This window comes from Myxine glutinosa, chromosome 10 (assembly GCF_964187855.1).
Source record: "Myxine glutinosa chromosome 10, kmMyxGlut1.1, whole genome shotgun sequence".
NCBI lineage: Eukaryota > Metazoa > Chordata > Myxini > Myxiniformes > Myxinidae > Myxine > Myxine glutinosa.
The window spans coordinates 6,234,191-6,244,895 of record NC_136270.1 but is presented as its reverse complement, the minus strand read 5'-3'; positions in this window follow the sequence as shown (position 1 = coordinate 6,244,895).

Sequence of the window (10,705 nt, the reverse complement as noted above, 5' to 3'; positions counted from 1 at the left end):
GTGAAACTGAAAATATACAGACAAGACCTGCTACAACACAATGCTCTGCATGTTATGCATCTTGTAAACTTGAACGTAAAAGGCCATACATCTTGTGTATAAAGGCCCGTACATCTTGTAAATTTGTATGTAAAGGCCCGTACATTTTGTACATATTGGAAACACAATAACGTACAAGTAACGGAATAGCATTTATAACAAGCTCTGCAAGGCACAAATGGGAGCAGATGGAGAAAGATTGCACTGTCTGATAGTTATCTTCAACTCTGAATGAAGGCAACCTTCAAAAATGGAGAATCTACAGTCGACACTCTACAGTCTACACTATGACCTTCAGATCACATGACCCCTAGTAGCCAATAAGGGAACAGGACAATTATATTCGGCGTTATTCGCTAAATTGACCAACAGGTGGACAGCAAGTATTAAATGCAAAGAGGTAAATCTTTGTATTCCTCGACTTTTAAAATACTAGGGCATTGCCCGTACTATATCTATATCTAAAATTATATCCCCCCCCTCTATTTACATGAAATGGTTTGGTCCAAAGCGAACGGCTTGCGAGTACGGTGACAATCCCCCCCCTCTATTTACATGCAATGGTTTGGTCCAAAGCGAACGGCTTCCGGAGTTTGGTAAAGAAATCGCCATCGCGTGCACAAACGCGCAGGAAAGCGAATGAATCGCAAATTCGGTTTTATTAGTTTTAAAACATAGTTTAACGCCAACATAGTTTGCAAACGTGAAATAAATGAATACGCTCTCAAATGTGCCATCCGAGGCAGAGTGTGTCCTCCACGTTCGGCACACGCGATCGTTCGCTGCTCTCTGATTGGTTGAATCGTTTTTTGGACATAGCTCGGTAAGTAATTGTCCGATTAATATGAAACCTTGAAAAGGCACATCCTCGGGTCCCCAGCAATATACCTGGCAAGTTAAAAGTATATCGGACCCGTGGTTGTCGAGAAACAGCGGTCACAGACAAACAGACGTACAGACGTACAGAGATTACTGGAATTATAGATAGATATTGTAAATAAACATTGAAATAATTTGTTGGTGGTTGCTAGGATACGCAGTGCAGCATGGTAAAGTCGGTTATAAATGACAGTTTGAGTCGATGGTTCGATGGAGCGTGGAGATGCTGTGTAATGGACATGTCTATCTGGTAAAGTGTTTATCGCTCAATATATTATCATATAAAGTGTGAAGGGTGTGTACCCCGGTTTAGAATAGGTACACCGTATCCCTGCGTGTCGTAAGAGACGACTAAGAGGGTTGGCGTCAGGAAGGCCATAAAAACATTGCCTCAAAAAGAGAACCATGACAATTACAACTACATATGGGCATGGTACAGCCCGAAGTGGAGATCGGTTTCTGAGGTTTGGGACATGGAATGTAGGGACAATGACAGGGAGATCAGGAGAAGTGGTGGAAGTATTGGTCAGAAGAAGAGTGGACATATGTTGTGTGCAAGAGACGAGATGGAAGGGAAGTGGTGTGAGAATGGTGAAGGTGAACAGCAGGGCTCTTGCTTGAGACGGACGAAGTGACGGGCAAGACACAAACTCGTCCGAGAAGATGTTTATTGTAAAAACCAACTCGGGAACTCTGTAAAGCCCGTTTATCGGGCTGCATATATATCACAACCAGAAAGCACAACCAAAACCGAAAGCCACGCCTCTCAGGCGAGGCGCGCTTTGTTGGTCACGTGACCGACAGGTGCAAAGGATTATAACCGCACGCGCGGCACGCTTTGGTGGTCACGTGACCGGCCACCCCGGCGCCGTGGCTTGCCCACCCGTTACGTCACCGGCTGGAGCAAGCAGATTCTGTTGCTGGTCTCGCTTGGGGGACCCATGGGTCGCTACACATGCCCCCCCCCCAGAATGGACTTGATCCAGGAAGGTCAACCTGAGGGGGGTCCGGTGTGGTGGCGGGTGGTCGGATGGGGGGTGCAGTGGACGGGGGGCGGCCGAGGGGCCGGGAAAGTCCTCGGGGGAGGCTGCCGAGGTTCCTCGCGGGCCTCCCGAGGTTGCAGTTCGCGGGTGCAGTGCCGAGAAGGCTCGAGCAGTGCACGCGAAAAGCGGGTGAGCCAACCGAGGGGCTGGTCAAGGCCTCGGGGGAGGATGCCGAGGTTCCTCGCGGGCCTCCCGAGGTTGCAGGTCGCGGGTGCAGTGCCGAGAAGGCTCGAGCGGTGGACGCGAAAAGCGGGTGAGCCAACCGAGGGGCTGGTCAAGGCCTCGGGGGAGGCTGCCGAGGTTCCTCGCGGGCCTCCCGAGGATGCAGGGTCGGAGAAGTAGTTGCGGTTGTAGTTGTGCGAAGGTGACGAAGCAGCCGTGCCGCGAACGTCAGTGCGCGCGAAGGTGATGAAGCAGCCGTGCCACAAACGTCAGTGCGCGCGAAGGTGACGAAGCAGCCGTGCCTTCAGAGGGTCTTGGAATAGGTTCGCCCCTCTGGTCGCAGAGGAGGAGCCGAGCGCGGCGCGCGAACCTCATAGTCATGGTCGTCGTCGTTACCGAAACTCCGGCATGTCGAAACCGCGGTCGAAACTGCGCCCGAAGCCGTGCGGGAGAAGCCGGCGTTACCAGCCTAGGTGGCTTCCCTGGCTAGGGCGCGCTTGCCGTGTTCGTTTGCAGCCCCCGCATCCGTGCGGGGGCAGTCGGGGTCACCAGTGAAGAGCAGGGCTCTTGCCTGAGACGGACGAAGTGACGGGCAAGACACAAACTCGTCCGAGAAGATGTTTATTGTAAAAACCAACTCAGGAACTCTGTAAAGCCCGTTTATCGGGCTGCATATATATCACAACCAGAAAGCACAACCGAAACCGAAAGCCCCGCCTCTTAGGCGAGGCACGCTTTGGTGGTCACGTGACCGACAGGTGCAAAGGATTATAACCGCACGCGCGGCATGCTTTGGTGGTCACGTGACCGGCCACCCCGGCGCCGTGGCTTGCCCGCCGGTTACGTCACCGGTTGGAGCAAGGAGATTCTGTTGCTGGTCTCGCTTGGGGGACCCATGGGTCGCTACAAAGGGTAGGCAGGGACAGAAATACAAGTTTGTGTGGCAAGGGTGCCCGGAGGGCGTGAATGGTGTTGGTGTCCTGTTTTCTGAGGAGTTTGTAGACAGTGTGGTGAGTGTGACGAGAGTGAGTGATAGGTTGATGATGGTGAAAATGATGATTGGAAAGCTCTTGGTGAACGTCATCTCGGGATATGCTCCGCAGGTTCGTCGGAGCGATGAAGAGAAGGACAAGTTCTGGTGTGCGATAGAGAAGCTGATGGAAAACGTGAAAGATGAGGAAGTTGTTGTGGTAGGAGGAGACCTAAATGGACATGTGGGAAGGAGTATGGACGGTTTTGAGGGAGTTCATGGGGGTTACGGATATGGTGTGAGAAATGGAGAAGGTGAAAGGATTTTGGAGTTTGCTGATGGAGCTGATTTGTTGATTTGTAATACTCAGTTCCAGAAAGAGGATAATAAGCTTGTTACATACACGTCAGGTGGGTCGACGACAACCGTTGACTACCTGATGGTGCGTAGGTGAGATGGGGGCACCTCCACGACACAAAGGTGATCCCGGGGGGGGGGGGGGGGGAGGCTGTTTCACAGCACCACTTGGTTGTCTGCGACAAAAGGGTGAAAAGTGCGAGGAGAGCTAGGCGGGTGAAGTACCAACCGAGAATGAAGGTGTGGAGGTTGAAAGAGGTGACAGTAAGGGAGGCATTAAAAGAGAGGCTGAGTAGGGTAGAGGATGATGTGGTTGAGCTTGAAAGTGGTTGGATGTCAATGAAAGATAGTCTGTTGGGAGCCGTTGCTGAGGTATGTGTATGGAGAAAAGGACCACCGAGGCACTCGGAAACATGGTGGTGGGATGATGAAGTTGGAAAGAGGATTGACGAGAAGAGGAAGAAGTTCAAGGAGTGGCAGAAGGCGAAGGGTACGGGAGCAGAGAAAGCAGAGCATGAAAGTTATAAGGTAGCCAAGAAGGCTGCAAAGAAAGAGGTAGCAAAGGCGCAAGAGGCATGTAGGAAAATGTTCGGAGAACGCTTGGATTCGGAAGAGGGTCAGAGAGAGGTATTCAGGATTGCAAGGCAGATAGTGAAAGAGAGGTGTGATGTGATGGGGGTGAGTTGCTTGAAGGATGAAGTGGGACAAATCGTTGTGGACCCAGATGGAATTAAAGGAAGATGGAAAAGATATATGGAAATACTGTTGAATGCAGAGAATGAATGGGATGGCAACATAGAGAGTAACTCAGTTTTCAGACCGGCAGAGAAGATAACTGAGAAGGAAGTTGAGGAAGCGATAAAAGCAATGAAGAGTAGAAAAGCGGGAGGGCCGACGGGAGTTGTGGGAGATATGATGAAGGCAGCAGGAAGTTGGGGTGTGAAGAGAATGACAGAGATCTGTAATCTGGTGGTGAAAGAAGGCCGCATTCCAGTGGCTTGGGAGCTGAGTACCCTCGTCCCTCTATACAAGGGGAAAGGTGACCAGTGCTGTCTCAGAATGTAAAGGAGGGTTTACCATGGGAGTTGTTGTATGCAGATGATCTGGTGTTGATTGCGGAAAGTATGGATGGACTGAAGGAAAAGATGAACAAGTGGAAGGAATGTATGGAGACAAAAAGTCTGAAGGTGAATATCGGAAAGACCAAGGTGATGGCAAGTGGTAAAGCATGTGGTGAGGTGGAAAGAACTGGGAAGTGGCCATGTGCTGTGTGCAGGAAGGGTGTCGGAGTCTCCATTCGACGTCTCAAAGAGAGAAAAGGAGAAATGTGTTGAGAAAAGAAAGAAAGAAACAAGGAGAAAGGAGAAAGGTGTTGTCTCCATTCAATGTACAATGTGCGCTGAGTGGGTTCATCATAAATGTAGTGGTCTGAGAGGGTCATTAACCAGTGTGGCAGCCACATTCAAATGTAAGGTGTGCACAGAGGGAGCTGCAAATGGAGGAAATGTTGAGTTGGATCTTGGAGACGGTGTGAAGCTGGAAGGTGTGAAAACATTTTGCTACCTCGGAGACATGCTGAATGGAGAAGGTGGATCAGACTCGGCAATGGTTGCTCGAGTGAGATGTGCATGGAAGAAGTTTCGGGAACTGAGTGGCGTGCTGATGAGGAGGGGAGTGTCGTTGAAGCTGAAGGGAAAGGTGTATGCTGCATGTGTGAGAAGTGTTATGATTTATGGGAGCGAGACATGGGTAATGAACGAAGAGCAGCCACTAAGGCTGGAAAGGGTGGAAATGCGAATGGTTCGGTGGATGTGCGGAGTATCGTTGAGAGAGAGGAAGACAAATGATGAATTGCGAAAGATGATGGGAATAGAGCCTGTGATTGATGCTGTGAAGAGGAACAGGTTGAGATGGTTTGGTCATGTGCTGAGGAAGGATGAAAGTGACTGGTAGAGAAGAGTGATTGTGTAGCGGTTACCGCTGGATGCACACAATCGCCTTGCACCGGCCAGAACACGGCCAGACGCGCCTCTCCCGGGCATGCCCGGACTCACTGTTCCCGGGCACGCCCGAACCTCCCGGGCACGCCCCGTCTCGTCTTTCCCGGGCATGCCCGCTCTCGCCTTTCCAGGGCTCGCCCAGAGCGTCCGGGCATGCCCGCTATCGCCTTTCCAGGGCTCGCCCAGAGCGTCCGGGCATGCCCGCTATCGCCTTTCCAGGGCTCGCCCAGAGCGTCCGGGCATGCCCGCTATCGCCTTTCCAGGGCTCGCCCAGTGCGTCCGGGCATGCCCGCTATCACCTTTCCAGTGCTTGTCCAGAGCGCCCGGGCACGCCCAGCCTCGACTTGCCAGGCCGCAGCCAAACACGCCCGGGCAGGTCCAGACTCACCTTTCCAAGGCTCGCCCTTGATACCCGGGCATGCCCGGTATAGCTTTTGCCGGGCAAACTTCCCGACATGAATGTGTATATATATTGCTGCCCGATAAACGGGCTTTTCAGAGTACCAGAGTGTGATACATTTATTAAACCTACTCGGACGAATTTCCATCTTTGGTCGCGTCAATTCTTTCAACTCGCGTTGGAGCCCAGCTCCTTCATTGGTGACCTACCGACATGGATACGGCAGTGATGCTTAAACTGCCTACCTTCTGGGAGGCTCACGCGGCTGTTTGGTTCGCTCAGGCGGACTCTCAGTTCGCCATGCGAGGCATCACCGCGGACGACACCCGCTTCCACCATGTTGTGGCGGCACTCGGTTCCGCCACCGCGGCCTGCGCCTTGAGCCTCCTCCAGCACCCGCCGGCTGCTGACAAATACGACGCGCTGAAGACACTCCTCCTCGATGCTTTTGCCCTCTTACCGGCAGCACGCGCACGGCGCCTGCTTGACCTGCCCGAGCTCGGCGACACGCGCCCGTCCGAGCGCATGGACTATATGCTCTCGTTGCTCGGTGAGCACTCTCCGGATTTTCTGTTCCGCGAGCTGTTCCTTCGCCAGCTGCCTCACCCAGTACGCCTCGCCCTGGCTGGCACGTTGATCACGGATTCCCGCGCCCTCGCCAGGGAAGCCGATAAGATCTCCTCGGTGGGCCAGCACATCGGCGCGGTTACCTGGAGCCCGCCGCTGTCCGAGGCGACGCCCACGACGCCCGAGCGCCCTGCGCGTTTGGAGGCCGAACTGCCGGTGCAATTGACGGCCGCCACGCCGCACCGCCCACTTCCGACACGACGGCCGGGGCCTCCACCTGACCGGGCGTGGTGTTATTACCATGCCAGGTTCGGACACAAGGCTCGGACGTGCCGGCCCCCGTGCACTTTCGGCAGGTCGGGAAACGGCCGGGCCGGCGTTCATTCCCAGCCATGAGCGCCGGCCACTCGGGCAACTTGCTGTTTATTCGGGACAAAGCGTCTGGGCGGCGTTTCCTGTGCGACACCGGCGCCCAACTGAGCGTCATACCCGCCTCCGAGCAGGACAGGCTGGACGCAGTTTGCGGCCCCTCTTTGGTCGCTGCTAATGGCTCGGCCATACGCACTTTCGGCCCACGCGTCGTCACCCTCTGCTTCGGCAGCCAGCGCTTTCAATGGACTTTTGTTACCGCCAGCGTCCCCGTGGCTTTGCTGGGCGCCGACTTCCTCTGCGCACACGGGCTGCTGGTCGACGTCAAACGACGTCGCCTTGTCCACGCCGAGACCTTCAGCTCCCTGGCGTGCACAATGAGCAGCTCCGCGCCGACCGAACTGACGTGCGCCCTCCCGGCAACGAACGAGTTCGCTCGCCTGCTCGTGGAATTCCCGGCCCTCACGCGGCCGACGTTTTCGGCCGTCGCGGTGCGGCACGGGATCGAGCACCACATACCCACTACGGGCCCGCCGGTCTACGCCAGGGCCCGCCGCCTCGACCCAGCCAAGCTCGCCGTGGCGAAGGCCGAATTCGACGCGTTGGAGCACCTCGGCATCGTGCGGCGCTCCGATAGCGCGTGGGCCTCGCCACTGCACATCGTGCCAAAGCCGGGGGGTGTATGGCGCCCGTGTGGCGACTACCGCCATCTCAATGACGCTACCACCCCCGACAGGTACCCGATCCCGCATATTCAGGACTTTTCCGCCCGTTTGGCGGGACGGGTCATCTTTTCGAAAATTGACCTGATACGGGGCTACCACCAGGTACCTGTCCGGGCGGCCGACGTCCCAAAGACGGCCGTCATCACGCCGTTCGGCCTGTTCGAATTTTTGCGGATGCCGTTTGGCCTCAAGAACGCGGCCCAGGCGTTCCAGAGCTTGATGGACGGCGTGCTGCGTGACCTGCCGTTTCTTTTCGTCTATCTGGACGACATCCTCGTCGCCAGCACGTCCCGCGCCGAGCACCTCCTCCACCTCCGAACACTGTTCGGTCGCCTCAGCGAGCACGGCTTAATTGTCAACCCGGTCGAATGCCACTTCGGCGCGACGACCGTTGACTTTTTGGGCCACCGCATCACCAAGACCGGGGCCGTGCCGCTGCCGACCAAGGTCGAGGCCATCACCACGTTCCCGCGTCCCCGTTCCATCAAGGCCCTCCAAGAGTTCCTCGGCATGGTGAATTTTTATCACCGATTCGTGCCCCGCGCTGCTCAGCTCATGCGGCCCCTTTAAGAGGCCCTCCGGGGCAAGCCGGCCAAGCATGACATTGTTTGGTCCGCGGCCATGGACGCGGCCTTCGCCAGCGCCAAACGGGCCCTCGCCGACGCAACGCTGCTGGCTCACCCGGTGCTCAACGCGCCCATCGCCCTCACTACGGACGCCTCCAACTACGCGGTGGGCGCCGTCCATGAGCAATGGGTGGACAGGGTTTGGCAGCCACTCGCTTTTTTCAGCCGGCAACTCCGGCCGAACGAGTTAAACTACAGCACGTTCGACCGCGAGCTGCTCGGGCTATTCCTGGCCATTCGCCAATTCCGACACCTCCTGGAGGGCCGCCCGTTCACGGCTTTCGTCGACCACAAGCCGTTGGTCTACGCAATGGCTAAGGTCACGGAGCCGTGGTCGGCCCGCCAGCAGCGCCACCTCTCCGCCGTGTCGGAGTTTACCACGGACATCCAGCACGTCGCCGGCAAAGAAAACGCCGTGGCCGACTGCCTTTCGCGGGCCAGCGCGAACGCGGTCCACCTCGGCGTGGACTTCGCGCTCATGGCGGCCGACCAGACCACCGACGCCTCGGTGCAGGCACTCCGCGCGGCGGACACGGGCCTCCGCCTGGCCGACATCCCCTTCGCGGGCACCGTCCTGCTCTGCGACGTCTCCCAGGGCCAGCCTCGCCCCATCGTGCCCGTTTCCTGGCAGCACCGCATCTTCGCCTCCATCCACGGCCTTTCTCACCCGGGCCGGAAAGCTTCTCAGAAGCTGGTGTCGGCGCGTTTCGTCTGGCACGGCCTTCGATGAAACATCCGCGACTGGGCCAACGCCTGCACGGCCTGCCAGCGAGCCAAGGTCCACCGCCACACCCAGGCCCCGCTGGCACCTTTCGCCGTGCCTGAACGGCGTTTCGACCACGTCCACGTGGACCTGGTGGGTCCCCTGCCCCCCTCGCGGGGGTTCACCCACCTGCTCACCATGGTGGACAGGACCACCAGGTGGCCGGAGGCCGTGCCCCTCACCTCCACCACCACCGCCGACGTGGCGCAGGCGTTCATCGCCACCTGGGTCGCGCGCTTCGGCGCACCAGCGGACATCTCGTCCGACCGCGGCCCACAGTTGACGTCTGAGCTTTGGGGCGCGGTCGCCCGTTCGTTGGGGGTCATGCTGCACCGCACCACGGCCTACCACCCCCAAGCCAATGGGTTGTGCGAGCGGTTTCACCGCTCCATGAAGGCCGCACTCATGGCCGGCCTTCAGGACGACGGTTGGGCCGACCGGCTGCCGTGGGTCCTTTTGGGCCTTCGCACGGCCCCCAAGGAAGACCTCCAGGCGTCCGCCGCCGAGCTCGTCTACGGCCAGCCGCTCCACGTCCCGGGCGAATTCGTGCCCGACGCTACCAGTCCCTGGTCCGCCGCTCGCCAACGCTCGGACCTCCAGGAGGCCGCCCGACGATTTGCCCCCGTGCCGACGTCCCGCCACGGTGGCCCCCAGTCCTACGTCCCCCCGGCGCTTCGCACAGCGGAGTACGTCTTTGTGCGTCATGACGCGCACCGGGGGCCACTCCGGCCGCCGTACGACGGGCCCTTCCGGGTCCTGCGACGGGGCGACAAGTCTTTCATCGGCGACTTCGGCGGCCGGCCGGACCGGATTTCTGTGGACCGCCTCAAACCGGCGCACATGGACGTCGACCGACCACCACGGTTGGCCCTTCCTCCGCGGCGAGGCCGCCCCCCGTCCACAGTTCCCCCCGCTCGACCACCCACCACCACGTCGGACCCCTCCCCACGACCCTCCAGGGGTCGCTTCGGCCGGGTCATCCGGACCCCCCTTAAATTGACCCTGCCGGTGCAGGTCGATTCTGGAGGGGCGTGTGTAGCGGTTACCGCTGGATGCACACAATCGCCTTGCACCGGCCAGAACACGGCCAGACGTGCCTCTCCCGGGCATGCCCGCTATCGCCTTTCCAGGGCTCGCCCAGAGCGTCCGGGCATGCCCGCTATCGCCTTTCCAGGGCTCGCCCAGAGCGTCCGGGCATGCCCGCTATCGCCTTTCCAGGGCTCGCCCAGAGCGTCCGGGCATGCCCGCTATCGCCTTTCCAGTGCTCGTCCAGAGCGCCCGGGCACGCCCAGCCTCGACTTGCCAGGCCGCAGCCAAACACGCCCGGGCAGGTCCAGACTCGCCTTTCCAAGGCTCGCCCTTGATACCCGGGCATGCCCGGTATAGCTTTTGCCGGGCAAACTTCCCAACATAAATGTGTATATATATTGCTGCCCGATAAACGGGCTTTTCAGAGTACCCGAGTGTGATACATTTATTAAACCTACTCGGACGAATTTCCATCTTTGGTCGCGTCAATTCTTTCAACTCGCGTTGGAGCCCAGCTCCTTCAATGGAAATGAATGTAGAAGGAAGTAGAGGACGGGGAAGACCGAGAAAGACTTGGCTAAAGATGGTGGAAGAAGAAATGCGGGCAAGGGTGTTAACAAGGAGAGATGCAGAAAATAGGGCAAAATGGAGAAGATTGTTCCGGGAACCGCAAGGCTAACCCCCGCTCTAGCAGGGAAAATGGCCTTAAAATGCATGTTGTTGTGTTGTATATTATCATATAAAGTGATTTAATATGAATACGCATTGCGTCGAGT